Source organism: Schistocerca serialis, unplaced genomic scaffold, assembly GCF_023864345.2.
Source record: "Schistocerca serialis cubense isolate TAMUIC-IGC-003099 unplaced genomic scaffold, iqSchSeri2.2 HiC_scaffold_1265, whole genome shotgun sequence".
Classification (NCBI taxonomy): domain Eukaryota; kingdom Metazoa; phylum Arthropoda; class Insecta; order Orthoptera; family Acrididae; genus Schistocerca; species Schistocerca serialis.
The window spans coordinates 287,668-297,333 of NW_026047475.1; the positions used below are offsets into that span (position 1 = coordinate 287,668).

General features: G+C 53.4%; 32 non-coding genes across 32 annotated transcripts; 19 read left to right on the forward strand and 13 right to left on the reverse strand.

The window, feature by feature from the left end:
* The first annotated feature begins 13 nt into the window (after nt 1-13).
* Nucleotides 14-85, forward strand: Trnad-guc (transfer RNA aspartic acid (anticodon GUC)). Its single transcript has one exon. It is a non-coding gene; the product is annotated as a tRNA-Asp (tRNA).
* A 245-nt stretch (nt 86-330) lies between these two features.
* Trnam-cau (transfer RNA methionine (anticodon CAU)) lies at nt 331-402 on the reverse strand. The gene has a single exon. It is a non-coding gene; the product is annotated as a tRNA-Met (tRNA).
* A 287-nt stretch (nt 403-689) lies between these two features.
* Nucleotides 690-762, reverse strand: Trnar-acg (transfer RNA arginine (anticodon ACG)). Its single transcript has one exon. It is a non-coding gene; the product is annotated as a tRNA-Arg (tRNA).
* A 378-nt stretch (nt 763-1,140) lies between these two features.
* Trnai-uau (transfer RNA isoleucine (anticodon UAU)) lies at nt 1,141-1,232 on the forward strand. Its single transcript is given in 2 exon segments — nt 1,141-1,178; nt 1,197-1,232. It is a non-coding gene; the product is annotated as a tRNA-Ile (tRNA).
* A 107-nt stretch (nt 1,233-1,339) lies between these two features.
* Trnad-guc (transfer RNA aspartic acid (anticodon GUC)) lies at nt 1,340-1,411 on the forward strand. The gene has a single exon. It is a non-coding gene; the product is annotated as a tRNA-Asp (tRNA).
* A 107-nt stretch (nt 1,412-1,518) lies between these two features.
* On the forward strand, nt 1,519-1,590 carry Trnad-guc (transfer RNA aspartic acid (anticodon GUC)). Its single transcript has one exon. It is a non-coding gene; the product is annotated as a tRNA-Asp (tRNA).
* A 245-nt stretch (nt 1,591-1,835) lies between these two features.
* Trnam-cau (transfer RNA methionine (anticodon CAU)) lies at nt 1,836-1,907 on the reverse strand. The gene has a single exon. It is a non-coding gene; the product is annotated as a tRNA-Met (tRNA).
* Nucleotides 1,908-2,194: 287 nt separating this feature from the next.
* On the reverse strand, nt 2,195-2,267 carry Trnar-acg (transfer RNA arginine (anticodon ACG)). The gene has a single exon. It is a non-coding gene; the product is annotated as a tRNA-Arg (tRNA).
* Nucleotides 2,268-2,644: 377 nt separating this feature from the next.
* On the forward strand, nt 2,645-2,736 carry Trnai-uau (transfer RNA isoleucine (anticodon UAU)). The gene is given in 2 exon segments: nt 2,645-2,682; nt 2,701-2,736. It is a non-coding gene; the product is annotated as a tRNA-Ile (tRNA).
* A 107-nt stretch (nt 2,737-2,843) lies between these two features.
* Trnad-guc (transfer RNA aspartic acid (anticodon GUC)) lies at nt 2,844-2,915 on the forward strand. The gene has a single exon. It is a non-coding gene; the product is annotated as a tRNA-Asp (tRNA).
* Nucleotides 2,916-3,022: 107 nt separating this feature from the next.
* On the forward strand, nt 3,023-3,094 carry Trnad-guc (transfer RNA aspartic acid (anticodon GUC)). Its single transcript has one exon. It is a non-coding gene; the product is annotated as a tRNA-Asp (tRNA).
* A 245-nt stretch (nt 3,095-3,339) lies between these two features.
* Trnam-cau (transfer RNA methionine (anticodon CAU)) lies at nt 3,340-3,411 on the reverse strand. The gene has a single exon. It is a non-coding gene; the product is annotated as a tRNA-Met (tRNA).
* A 287-nt stretch (nt 3,412-3,698) lies between these two features.
* Nucleotides 3,699-3,771, reverse strand: Trnar-acg (transfer RNA arginine (anticodon ACG)). The gene has a single exon. It is a non-coding gene; the product is annotated as a tRNA-Arg (tRNA).
* Nucleotides 3,772-4,149: 378 nt separating this feature from the next.
* On the forward strand, nt 4,150-4,241 carry Trnai-uau (transfer RNA isoleucine (anticodon UAU)). The gene is given in 2 exon segments: nt 4,150-4,187; nt 4,206-4,241. It is a non-coding gene; the product is annotated as a tRNA-Ile (tRNA).
* Nucleotides 4,242-4,348: 107 nt separating this feature from the next.
* Trnad-guc (transfer RNA aspartic acid (anticodon GUC)) lies at nt 4,349-4,420 on the forward strand. Its single transcript has one exon. It is a non-coding gene; the product is annotated as a tRNA-Asp (tRNA).
* Nucleotides 4,421-4,527: 107 nt separating this feature from the next.
* On the forward strand, nt 4,528-4,599 carry Trnad-guc (transfer RNA aspartic acid (anticodon GUC)). The gene has a single exon. It is a non-coding gene; the product is annotated as a tRNA-Asp (tRNA).
* A 245-nt stretch (nt 4,600-4,844) lies between these two features.
* On the reverse strand, nt 4,845-4,916 carry Trnam-cau (transfer RNA methionine (anticodon CAU)). The gene has a single exon. It is a non-coding gene; the product is annotated as a tRNA-Met (tRNA).
* A 287-nt stretch (nt 4,917-5,203) lies between these two features.
* Nucleotides 5,204-5,276, reverse strand: Trnar-acg (transfer RNA arginine (anticodon ACG)). Its single transcript has one exon. It is a non-coding gene; the product is annotated as a tRNA-Arg (tRNA).
* Nucleotides 5,277-5,654: 378 nt separating this feature from the next.
* On the forward strand, nt 5,655-5,746 carry Trnai-uau (transfer RNA isoleucine (anticodon UAU)). Its single transcript is given in 2 exon segments — nt 5,655-5,692; nt 5,711-5,746. It is a non-coding gene; the product is annotated as a tRNA-Ile (tRNA).
* A 107-nt stretch (nt 5,747-5,853) lies between these two features.
* On the forward strand, nt 5,854-5,925 carry Trnad-guc (transfer RNA aspartic acid (anticodon GUC)). Its single transcript has one exon. It is a non-coding gene; the product is annotated as a tRNA-Asp (tRNA).
* A 107-nt stretch (nt 5,926-6,032) lies between these two features.
* On the forward strand, nt 6,033-6,104 carry Trnad-guc (transfer RNA aspartic acid (anticodon GUC)). The gene has a single exon. It is a non-coding gene; the product is annotated as a tRNA-Asp (tRNA).
* A 245-nt stretch (nt 6,105-6,349) lies between these two features.
* Nucleotides 6,350-6,421, reverse strand: Trnam-cau (transfer RNA methionine (anticodon CAU)). The gene has a single exon. It is a non-coding gene; the product is annotated as a tRNA-Met (tRNA).
* Nucleotides 6,422-6,708: 287 nt separating this feature from the next.
* Trnar-acg (transfer RNA arginine (anticodon ACG)) lies at nt 6,709-6,781 on the reverse strand. The gene has a single exon. It is a non-coding gene; the product is annotated as a tRNA-Arg (tRNA).
* Nucleotides 6,782-7,159: 378 nt separating this feature from the next.
* Nucleotides 7,160-7,251, forward strand: Trnai-uau (transfer RNA isoleucine (anticodon UAU)). Its single transcript is given in 2 exon segments — nt 7,160-7,197; nt 7,216-7,251. It is a non-coding gene; the product is annotated as a tRNA-Ile (tRNA).
* A 107-nt stretch (nt 7,252-7,358) lies between these two features.
* Trnad-guc (transfer RNA aspartic acid (anticodon GUC)) lies at nt 7,359-7,430 on the forward strand. The gene has a single exon. It is a non-coding gene; the product is annotated as a tRNA-Asp (tRNA).
* A 107-nt stretch (nt 7,431-7,537) lies between these two features.
* Trnad-guc (transfer RNA aspartic acid (anticodon GUC)) lies at nt 7,538-7,609 on the forward strand. Its single transcript has one exon. It is a non-coding gene; the product is annotated as a tRNA-Asp (tRNA).
* A 245-nt stretch (nt 7,610-7,854) lies between these two features.
* On the reverse strand, nt 7,855-7,926 carry Trnam-cau (transfer RNA methionine (anticodon CAU)). Its single transcript has one exon. It is a non-coding gene; the product is annotated as a tRNA-Met (tRNA).
* Nucleotides 7,927-8,213: 287 nt separating this feature from the next.
* Nucleotides 8,214-8,286, reverse strand: Trnar-acg (transfer RNA arginine (anticodon ACG)). Its single transcript has one exon. It is a non-coding gene; the product is annotated as a tRNA-Arg (tRNA).
* A 377-nt stretch (nt 8,287-8,663) lies between these two features.
* On the forward strand, nt 8,664-8,755 carry Trnai-uau (transfer RNA isoleucine (anticodon UAU)). Its single transcript is given in 2 exon segments — nt 8,664-8,701; nt 8,720-8,755. It is a non-coding gene; the product is annotated as a tRNA-Ile (tRNA).
* Nucleotides 8,756-8,862: 107 nt separating this feature from the next.
* Trnad-guc (transfer RNA aspartic acid (anticodon GUC)) lies at nt 8,863-8,934 on the forward strand. Its single transcript has one exon. It is a non-coding gene; the product is annotated as a tRNA-Asp (tRNA).
* A 107-nt stretch (nt 8,935-9,041) lies between these two features.
* On the forward strand, nt 9,042-9,113 carry Trnad-guc (transfer RNA aspartic acid (anticodon GUC)). Its single transcript has one exon. It is a non-coding gene; the product is annotated as a tRNA-Asp (tRNA).
* A 245-nt stretch (nt 9,114-9,358) lies between these two features.
* Nucleotides 9,359-9,430, reverse strand: Trnam-cau (transfer RNA methionine (anticodon CAU)). The gene has a single exon. It is a non-coding gene; the product is annotated as a tRNA-Met (tRNA).
* Between the last annotated feature and the right edge of the window lie 236 nt (nt 9,431-9,666).

The window sequence follows — 9,666 nt, forward strand, 5'->3', positions numbered from 1 at the left end:
TGCCTACAGCGCATCCTCGGTAGTATAGTGGTTAGTATCCCCGCCTGTCACGCGGGAGACCGGGGTTCGATTCCCCGCCGGGGAGGTGCGATTTTTATCTCACAAACCTGTTCGAGTGTTGCCCGTATGGGGGTCGTAAGAGCATTAACTTTGCGATCGTGGAGTGTAGTTGGTGCGAAATCTTAAAAAATGCTACATCTTAGGAAGTGGTTCTCGCATTCTTCACACTTCAGAATTACGGGGTTTGCTGTTAACGCTGAGTCAAAGCACCCCAGCCCACGCTGTGGGCGTAATAATCGAGCTCGACGCAGTCCGCAAAATAAATAATTTTAGCAGAGCGTGGTTTCGATCCACGGACCTCTGGGTTATGGGCCCAGCACGCTTCCACTGCGCCACTCTGCTGGCTAGGCTTGCGCCCGCTCTTCGCCACGTGACGTGGGACACTTGGGAAGTGTTGTCTGCGTCGCTTTCACACGCCTGTATTTAATTGCGTATCATCTCCTACAGCTCTCAGCTTGACTTGTCTCGACTTTGCTCGACTGACGCTACGCTGACGCTTGCAGGCAGCGATATTTACCACGATCGACTCGACATGCAGCTGCGAGATGCACAGGAGCAACAAAGCACTCCACGATGCGGCGACATACGAAATCCACTGCCCAGCTACGCGTCGGCAACTAACAGAATGCCGACCCTGCCAGGATTCGAACCTGGAATCTTCTGATCCGTAGTCAGACGCGTTATCCGTTGCGCCACAGGGCCAATGGCAGCACTTCTTTCTACGAGACAAGTGCAATTCGCTAAGAAACGTGTTCTCCATGGCTGAGCAAGCTCCCAAGGAAGGTACCTTTCGTGCAGCTGCGTGGCCGCAGTGCGCCTGCAGAGCTTAGAGCTTGCCACGCATCTGCTCTCGCTGTTCGACAGGTAGCAGAAGGCAAGGCGCGCGTTTTCCCGCGTTTTCTCGACGACGAGAGCCGGTTGATGTGCATGTAAGCGTAGCATATGAAACAAGAATAGCACGAAGCATTGGTAGTCAGGTGCCAAAGTCGCAGTATGGCATCAGGTGGCGATCGTATGTTTCTGTGGCCACCACTGGTTTGCAGCAAAGTGAATACCGCTAACTGAGAGCGCTGTGTTGTAGCCCCAGTGGCGCAATTGGTTAGCGCACGGTACTTATAAGGCAGTAGCCGTGAGCAATGCCGGGGTTGTGAGTTCGAGCCTCACCTGGGGCATACTTTTATTTCATAGCAGCTGTCTCTGACAGCAACAGGAGGCTAGGTTTGAGATGTATCAGCTATTTGAGTAACATAATTGTGCATTCGAGACGCTAGCTGCGTCTTCCTCGGTAGTATAGTGGTTAGTATCCCCGCCTGTCACGCGGGAGACCGGGGTTCGATTCCCCGCCGGGGAGGCACATCCGATTTTTAATTGCTGCTCTATCACTCGCCGAACTTAGTGTAGGACGTTTGCGGCTACTAGCACCATATCTCTCGCACAAGGGCACCTGCCTACAGCGCATCCTCGGTAGTATAGTGGTTAGTATCCCCGCCTGTCACGCGGGAGACCGGGGTTCGATTCCCCGCCGGGGAGGTGCGATTTTTATCTCACAAACCTGTTCGAGTGTTGCCCGTATGGGGGTCGTAAGAGCATTAACTTTGCGATCGTGGAGTGTAGTTGGTGCGAAATCTTAAAAAATGCTACATCTTAGGAAGTGGTTCTCGCATTCTTCACACTTCAGAATTACGGGGTTTGCTGTTAACGCTGAGTCAAAGCACCCCAGCCCACGCTGTGGGCGTAATAATCGAGCTCGACGCAGTCCGCAAAATAAATAATTTTAGCAGAGCGTGGTTTCGATCCACGGACCTCTGGGTTATGGGCCCAGCACGCTTCCACTGCGCCACTCTGCTGGCTAGGCTTGCGCCCGCTCTTCGCCACGTGACGTGGGACACTTGGGAAGTGTTGTCTGCGTCGCTTTCACACGCCTGTATTTAATTGCGTATCATCTCCTACAGCTCTCAGCTTGACTTGTCTCGACTTTGCTCGACTGACGCTACGCTGACGCTTGCAGGCAGCGATATTTACCACGATCGACTCGACATGCAGCTGCGAGATGCACAGGAGCAACAAAGCACTCCACGATGCGGCGACATACGATATCCACTGCCCAGCTACGCGTCGGCAACTAACAGAATGCCGACCCTGCCAGGATTCGAACCTGGAATCTTCTGATCCGTAGTCAGACGCGTTATCCGTTGCGCCACAGGGCCAATGGCAGCACTTCTTTCTACGAGACAAGTGCAATTCGCTAAGAAACGTGTTCTCCATGGCTGAGCAAGCTCCCAAGGAGGTACCTTTCGTGCAGCTGCGTGGCCGCAGTGCGCCTGCAGAGCTTAGAGCTTGCCACGCATCTGCTCTCGCTGTTCGACAGGTAGCAGAAGGCAAGGCGCGCGTTTTCCCGCGTTTTCTCGACGACGAGAGCTGGTTGATGTGCATGTAAGCGTAGCATATGAAACAAGAATAGCACGAAGCATTGGTAGTCAGGTGCCAAAGTCGCAGTATGGCATCAGGTGGCGATCGTATGTTTCTGTGGCCACCACTGGTTTGCAGCAAAGTGAATACCGCTAACTGAGAGCGCTGTGTTGTAGCCCCAGTGGCGCAATTGGTTAGCGCACGGTACTTATAAGGCAGTAGCCGTGAGCAATGCCGGGGTTGTGAGTTCGAGCCTCACCTGGGGCATACTTTTATTTCATAGCAGCTGTCTCTGACAGCAACAGGAGGCTAGGTTTGAGATGTATCAGCTATTTGAGTAACATAATTGTGCATTCGAGACGCTAGCTGCGTGTTCCTCGGTAGTATAGTGGTTAGTATCCCCGCCTGTCACGCGGGAGACCGGGGTTCGATTCCCCGCCGGGGAGGCACATCCGATTTTTAATTGCTGCTCTATCACTCGCCGAACTTAGTGTAGGACGTTTGCGGCTACTAGCACCATATCTCTCGCACAAGGGCACCTGCCTACAGCGCATCCTCGGTAGTATAGTGGTTAGTATCCCCGCCTGTCACGCGGGAGACCGGGGTTCGATTCCCCGCCGGGGAGGTGCGATTTTTATCTCACAAACCTGTTCGAGTGTTGCCCGTATGGGGGTCGTAAGAGCATTAACTTTGCGATCGTGGAGTGTAGTTGGTGCGAAATCTTAAAAAATGCTACATCTTAGGAAGTGGTTCTCGCATTCTTCACACTTCAGAATTACGGGGTTTGCTGTTAACGCTGAGTCAAAGCACCCCAGCCCACGCTGTGGGCGTAATAATCGAGCTCGACGCAGTCCGCAAAATAAATAATTTTAGCAGAGCGTGGTTTCGATCCACGGACCTCTGGGTTATGGGCCCAGCACGCTTCCACTGCGCCACTCTGCTGGCTAGGCTTGCGCCCGCTCTTCGCCACGTGACGTGGGACACTTGGGAAGTGTTGTCTGCGTCGCTTTCACACGCCTGTATTTAATTGCGTATCATCTCCTACAGCTCTCAGCTTGACTTGTCTCGACTTTGCTCGACTGACGCTACGCTGACGCTTGCAGGCAGCGATATTTACCACGATCGACTCGACATGCAGCTGCGAGATGCACAGGAGCAACAAAGCACTCCACGATGCGGCGACATACGAAATCCACTGCCCAGCTACGCGTCGGCAACTAACAGAATGCCGACCCTGCCAGGATTCGAACCTGGAATCTTCTGATCCGTAGTCAGACGCGTTATCCGTTGCGCCACAGGGCCAATGGCAGCACTTCTTTCTACGAGACAAGTGCAATTCGCTAAGAAACGTGTTCTCCATGGCTGAGCAAGCTCCCAAGGAAGGTACCTTTCGTGCAGCTGCGTGGCCGCAGTGCGCCTGCAGAGCTTAGAGCTTGCCACGCATCTGCTCTCGCTGTTCGACAGGTAGCAGAAGGCAAGGCGCGCGTTTTCCCGCGTTTTCTCGACGACGAGAGCCGGTTGATGTGCATGTAAGCGTAGCATATGAAACAAGAATAGCACGAAGCATTGGTAGTCAGGTGCCAAAGTCGCAGTATGGCATCAGGTGGCGATCGTATGTTTCTGTGGCCACCACTGGTTTGCAGCAAAGTGAATACCGCTAACTGAGAGCGCTGTGTTGTAGCCCCAGTGGCGCAATTGGTTAGCGCACGGTACTTATAAGGCAGTAGCCGTGAGCAATGCCGGGGTTGTGAGTTCGAGCCTCACCTGGGGCATACTTTTATTTCATAGCAGCTGTCTCTGACAGCAACAGGAGGCTAGGTTTGAGATGTATCAGCTATTTGAGTAACATAATTGTGCATTCGAGACGCTAGCTGCGTGTTCCTCGGTAGTATAGTGGTTAGTATCCCCGCCTGTCACGCGGGAGACCGGGGTTCGATTCCCCGCCGGGGAGGCACATCCGATTTTTAATTGCTGCTCTATCACTCGCCGAACTTAGTGTAGGACGTTTGCGGCTACTAGCACCATATCTCTCGCACAAGGGCACCTGCCTACAGCGCATCCTCGGTAGTATAGTGGTTAGTATCCCCGCCTGTCACGCGGGAGACCGGGGTTCGATTCCCCGCCGGGGAGGTGCGATTTTTATCTCACAAACCTGTTCGAGTGTTGCCCGTATGGGGGTCGTAAGAGCATTAACTTTGCGATCGTGGAGTGTAGTTGGTGCGAAATCTTAAAAAATGCTACATCTTAGGAAGTGGTTCTCGCATTCTTCACACTTCAGAATTACGGGGTTTGCTGTTAACGCTGAGTCAAAGCACCCCAGCCCACGCTGTGGGCGTAATAATCGAGCTCGACGCAGTCCGCAAAATAAATAATTTTAGCAGAGCGTGGTTTCGATCCACGGACCTCTGGGTTATGGGCCCAGCACGCTTCCACTGCGCCACTCTGCTGGCTAGGCTTGCGCCCGCTCTTCGCCACGTGACGTGGGACACTTGGGAAGTGTTGTCTGCGTCGCTTTCACACGCCTGTATTTAATTGCGTATCATCTCCTACAGCTCTCAGCTTGACTTGTCTCGACTTTGCTCGACTGACGCTACGCTGACGCTTGCAGGCAGCGATATTTACCACGATCGACTCGACATGCAGCTGCGAGATGCACAGGAGCAACAAAGCACTCCACGATGCGGCGACATACGAAATCCACTGCCCAGCTACGCGTCGGCAACTAACAGAATGCCGACCCTGCCAGGATTCGAACCTGGAATCTTCTGATCCGTAGTCAGACGCGTTATCCGTTGCGCCACAGGGCCAATGGCAGCACTTCTTTCTACGAGACAAGTGCAATTCGCTAAGAAACGTGTTCTCCATGGCTGAGCAAGCTCCCAAGGAAGGTACCTTTCGTGCAGCTGCGTGGCCGCAGTGCGCCTGCAGAGCTTAGAGCTTGCCACGCATCTGCTCTCGCTGTTCGACAGGTAGCAGAAGGCAAGGCGCGCGTTTTCCCGCGTTTTCTCGACGACGAGAGCCGGTTGATGTGCATGTAAGCGTAGCATATGAAACAAGAATAGCACGAAGCATTGGTAGTCAGGTGCCAAAGTCGCAGTATGGCATCAGGTGGCGATCGTATGTTTCTGTGGCCACCACTGGTTTGCAGCAAAGTGAATACCGCTAACTGAGAGCGCTGTGTTGTAGCCCCAGTGGCGCAATTGGTTAGCGCACGGTACTTATAAGGCAGTAGCCGTGAGCAATGCCGGGGTTGTGAGTTCGAGCCTCACCTGGGGCATACTTTTATTTCATAGCAGCTGTCTCTGACAGCAACAGGAGGCTAGGTTTGAGATGTATCAGCTATTTGAGTAACATAATTGTGCATTCGAGACGCTAGCTGCGTGTTCCTCGGTAGTATAGTGGTTAGTATCCCCGCCTGTCACGCGGGAGACCGGGGTTCGATTCCCCGCCGGGGAGGCACATCCGATTTTTAATTGCTGCTCTATCACTCGCCGAACTTAGTGTAGGACGTTTGCGGCTACTAGCACCATATCTCTCGCACAAGGGCACCTGCCTACAGCGCATCCTCGGTAGTATAGTGGTTAGTATCCCCGCCTGTCACGCGGGAGACCGGGGTTCGATTCCCCGCCGGGGAGGTGCGATTTTTATCTCACAAACCTGTTCGAGTGTTGCCCGTATGGGGGTCGTAAGAGCATTAACTTTGCGATCGTGGAGTGTAGTTGGTGCGAAATCTTAAAAAATGCTACATCTTAGGAAGTGGTTCTCGCATTCTTCACACTTCAGAATTACGGGGTTTGCTGTTAACGCTGAGTCAAAGCACCCCAGCCCACGCTGTGGGCGTAATAATCGAGCTCGACGCAGTCCGCAAAATAAATAATTTTAGCAGAGCGTGGTTTCGATCCACGGACCTCTGGGTTATGGGCCCAGCACGCTTCCACTGCGCCACTCTGCTGGCTAGGCTTGCGCCCGCTCTTCGCCACGTGACGTGGGACACTTGGGAAGTGTTGTCTGCGTCGCTTTCACACGCCTGTATTTAATTGCGTATCATCTCCTACAGCTCTCAGCTTGACTTGTCTCGACTTTGCTCGACTGACGCTACGCTGACGCTTGCAGGCAGCGATATTTACCACGATCGACTCGACATGCAGCTGCGAGATGCACAGGAGCAACAAAGCACTCCACGATGCGGCGACATACGAAATCCACTGCCCAGCTACGCGTCGGCAACTAACAGAATGCCGACCCTGCCAGGATTCGAACCTGGAATCTTCTGATCCGTAGTCAGACGCGTTATCCGTTGCGCCACAGGGCCAATGGCAGCACTTCTTTCTACGAGACAAGTGCAATTCGCTAAGAAACGTGTTCTCCATGGCTGAGCAAGCTCCCAAGGAAGGTACCTTTCGTGCAGCTGCGTGGCCGCAGTGCGCCTGCAGAGCTTAGAGCTTGCCACGCATCTGCTCTCGCTGTTCGACAGGTAGCAGAAGGCAAGGCGCGCGTTTTCCCGCGTTTTCTCGACGACGAGAGCCGGTTGATGTGCATGTAAGCGTAGCATATGAAACAAGAATAGCACGAAGCATTGGTAGTCAGGTGCCAAAGTCGCAGTATGGCATCAGGTGGCGATCGTATGTTTCTGTGGCCACCACTGGTTTGCAGCAAAGTGAATACCGCTAACTGAGAGCGCTGTGTTGTAGCCCCAGTGGCGCAATTGGTTAGCGCACGGTACTTATAAGGCAGTAGCCGTGAGCAATGCCGGGGTTGTGAGTTCGAGCCTCACCTGGGGCATACTTTTATTTCATAGCAGCTGTCTCTGACAGCAACAGGAGGCTAGGTTTGAGATGTATCAGCTATTTGAGTAACATAATTGTGCATTCGAGACGCTAGCTGCGTCTTCCTCGGTAGTATAGTGGTTAGTATCCCCGCCTGTCACGCGGGAGACCGGGGTTCGATTCCCCGCCGGGGAGGCACATCCGATTTTTAATTGCTGCTCTATCACTCGCCGAACTTAGTGTAGGACGTTTGCGGCTACTAGCACCATATCTCTCGCACAAGGGCACCTGCCTACAGCGCATCCTCGGTAGTATAGTGGTTAGTATCCCCGCCTGTCACGCGGGAGACCGGGGTTCGATTCCCCGCCGGGGAGGTGCGATTTTTATCTCACAAACCTGTTCGAGTGTTGCCCGTATGGGGGTCGTAAGAGCATTAACTTTGCGATCGTGGAGTGTAGTTGGTGCGAAATCTTAAAAAATGCTACATCTTAGGAAGTGGTTCTCGCATTCTTCACACTTCAGAATTACGGGGTTTGCTGTTAACGCTGAGTCAAAGCACCCCAGCCCACGCTGTGGGCGTAATAATCGAGCTCGACGCAGTCCGCAAAATAAATAATTTTAGCAGAGCGTGGTTTCGATCCACGGACCTCTGGGTTATGGGCCCAGCACGCTTCCACTGCGCCACTCTGCTGGCTAGGCTTGCGCCCGCTCTTCGCCACGTGACGTGGGACACTTGGGAAGTGTTGTCTGCGTCGCTTTCACACGCCTGTATTTAATTGCGTATCATCTCCTACAGCTCTCAGCTTGACTTGTCTCGACTTTGCTCGACTGACGCTACGCTGACGCTTGCAGGCAGCGATATTTACCACGATCGACTCGACATGCAGCTGCGAGATGCACAGGAGCAACAAAGCACTCCACGATGCGGCGACATACGATATCCACTGCCCAGCTACGCGTCGGCAACTAACAGAATGCCGACCCTGCCAGGATTCGAACCTGGAATCTTCTGATCCGTAGTCAGACGCGTTATCCGTTGCGCCACAGGGCCAATGGCAGCACTTCTTTCTACGAGACAAGTGCAATTCGCTAAGAAACGTGTTCTCCATGGCTGAGCAAGCTCCCAAGGAGGTACCTTTCGTGCAGCTGCGTGGCCGCAGTGCGCCTGCAGAGCTTAGAGCTTGCCACGCATCTGCTCTCGCTGTTCGACAGGTAGCAGAAGGCAAGGCGCGCGTTTTCCCGCGTTTTCTCGACGACGAGAGCTGGTTGATGTGCATGTAAGCGTAGCATATGAAACAAGAATAGCACGAAGCATTGGTAGTCAGGTGCCAAAGTCGCAGTATGGCATCAGGTGGCGATCGTATGTTTCTGTGGCCACCACTGGTTTGCAGCAAAGTGAATACCGCTAACTGAGAGCGCTGTGTTGTAGCCCCAGTGGCGCAATTGGTTAGCGCACGGTACTTATAAGGCAGTAGCCGTGAGCAATGCCGGGGTTGTGAGTTCGAGCCTCACCTGGGGCATACTTTTATTTCATAGCAGCTGTCTCTGACAGCAACAGGAGGCTAGGTTTGAGATGTATCAGCTATTTGAGTAACATAATTGTGCATTCGAGACGCTAGCTGCGTCTTCCTCGGTAGTATAGTGGTTAGTATCCCCGCCTGTCACGCGGGAGACCGGGGTTCGATTCCCCGCCGGGGAGGCACATCCGATTTTTAATTGCTGCTCTATCACTCGCCGAACTTAGTGTAGGACGTTTGCGGCTACTAGCACCATATCTCTCGCACAAGGGCACCTGCCTACAGCGCATCCTCGGTAGTATAGTGGTTAGTATCCCCGCCTGTCACGCGGGAGACCGGGGTTCGATTCCCCGCCGGGGAGGTGCGATTTTTATCTCACAAACCTGTTCGAGTGTTGCCCGTATGGGGGTCGTAAGAGCATTAACTTTGCGATCGTGGAGTGTAGTTGGTGCGAAATCTTAAAAAATGCTACATCTTAGGAAGTGGTTCTCGCATTCTTCACACTTCAGAATTACGGGGTTTGCTGTTAACGCTGAGTCAAAGCACCCCAGCCCACGCTGTGGGCGTAATAATCGAGCTCGACGCAGTCCGCAAAATAAATAATTTTAGCAGAGCGTGGTTTCGATCCACGGACCTCTGGGTTATGGGCCCAGCACGCTTCCACTGCGCCACTCTGCTGGCTAGGCTTGCGCCCGCTCTTCGCCACGTGACGTGGGACACTTGGGAAGTGTTGTCTGCGTCGCTTTCACACGCCTGTATTTAATTGCGTATCATCTCCTACAGCTCTCAGCTTGACTTGTCTCGACTTTGCTCGACTGACGCTACGCTGACGCTTGCAGGCAGCGATATTTACCACGATCGACTCGACATGCAGCTGCGAGATGCACAGGAGCAACAAAGCACTCCACGATGCG